This window comes from Mus caroli, chromosome 3, assembly GCF_900094665.2.
Source record: "Mus caroli chromosome 3, CAROLI_EIJ_v1.1, whole genome shotgun sequence".
NCBI classification, from domain to species: Eukaryota; Metazoa; Chordata; class Mammalia; order Rodentia; family Muridae; genus Mus; species Mus caroli.
In genome coordinates this window covers 14061626-14063671 of record NC_034572.1, presented here as the reverse complement: position 1 = coordinate 14063671, position 2046 = coordinate 14061626, and positions in this window count along the sequence as shown.

The window sequence follows — 2046 nt, the reverse complement described above, 5'->3', positions numbered from 1 at the left end:
AAAGTCCTTCTTGATGTCCTCTACCATCATCATGAGATATGCTTTTAAATCCGGGTCTAGCTTTTCGGGTGTGTTGGGGTGCCCAGGACTAGGTGGGGTGGGGTGCATTAAAGCATTGGAATTATTTTAAGCATAGGAATTTTAAAATATTTTTAAATTTTATGTATATGAGTACACACTGTAACTGTACAGATAGTTGTGAGCCTCCATCTGGTTATTTGGAAATTTCTTTTTGTTTCTTAGCTTTTTTGAGACAAGGTTTTTCTGCGTAGCCCTGGCTGTCCTGGAACTCATTCTGTAGATCAGACTGGCCTTGAACTCCGAAATCCTCCTGCTTATGCCTCCCAAGTGCTGGGATTAAAGGCATGCGTCACCACTGCCCAGCTGCATTGGAATTTTTAAAGACTCTGTGGTCTTAAAAGTCAAGCTGTACTTTATATAATAATATTAACACGAGGTCTTGGAGACAATTGAAAAGTTATAGTTTGAAGTGATGTGCTTGTGTCATGTTGTCAAAGAGTTTATTGTTCTACTTTAAGTTGGCAGGAGTAACCTGAGAAAGGAACTCTCAATTAAGGGACTGTCCAGATTGTGAGCAAGTCAATGAAGGGTCATCATGATTCTTAATTGATGTCAGTAGCCTCAGCTCACTATAAAAGTGGACCAAGCTATGTAAGAAATTTATTGTACCACAAATTTGTTAATGAGCCCTTAACTAGTATTCCTTAGTAGTTCTCTGCTTCAAGTTCAGTTTGAGTTCCTGCCCCTTTAGCTCAGTAAAAAACTGTAAACGCAAGTAAACTCTTTTTTTTTTTCCTAAGTTGCTTTATGTCAGCATGTTCTGCCCTGGAAAGGTAAAGCTTGAAAATATATACCCAAATGCTTCCACACCTTCCACCCATTCTCTATCTTTTCTCCCCGCTATAATCCTGTAATGTTATGGTACAGGAATGTTGCACAAGAGAAAATTAGTCAAGAATATTGCTTACTTTATGACATTTGTAGGTCCAGATGGTAAATTCTATGTGACATAATTGTAATCTCATCAGAGATCCAGAAAAAAATGATTATTAAGATGAGTTATGGATTCCACTGGGAGAATTCTTATAATTCCTCATTGACTATGTAAGCTTTTGCTCCCAGTGGTCAGTTTTAAGGTAACTTAATGTTGAGTGTCTTCAGTGTAATTGTCATGGTTCCAGAAAGATGATATGAGCTTGTCTTTCTTGGTTTCTACTTAGTTTTGAGAATTTCATTCATCATACATTTTCTGCTATTCAGCTGTTATGGAATTAGAAAGATTTGGAAATGCTGGGAGCTAGAGGCAGGAGGATGCCTTTGAGTGGAGGTTTGTTCCCACTATGTCTTTTTCTTTGCTTTATTATTCTGGACTGCTCCCTGCAAGAACCTTTCTTCTCCCAGTAAGAGCCAGTCCCTTGGTTAATAGCGACCTTTATTTTCAGGAGTTATATATCAGGTACACAATGCTTCCCTTTATTTATTTCACTAGGGTTTCTTAGTAATTACCCAGTCAAGAGATGAGATGGCTTTCATCCTAATTTTCACAAAAATTCCATTTCCACTTTTATTTGTTTCAAGAGTTATCTTAGAATATCAAGTAGCTCTATAGAAAAAGAGAGAAAATATCATTAGGCTTCTCACCATGTTGATGACACAGTAATACTGAACATTTCTTCTACACCATGTATTTTTTGTTGTTGTTGTTGTTTTGTTTTGTTTTGGCTTTAGTTCTCTAGAACAACTTACATTCTATTTCACAATTCTTATTTGGCACCTTTCTTAACTACCTAGCATTGCTTATCTTCTACTCCCTGTCTTTGATTTTTATTTTTTATTTTTTCAAGCATCTTTTTTTTTTTAAATTTTTAATATTTTTATTACATATTTTCCTCAATTACATTTCCAATGCTATCCCAAAAGTCCCCCATAGCACCCACCACTTCCCTACCCACCCATTCCCATTCTTTTGGCCCTGGCATTCCCCTATATTGGGGCATATAAAGTTTGCAAGTCCAATGGGCCTCT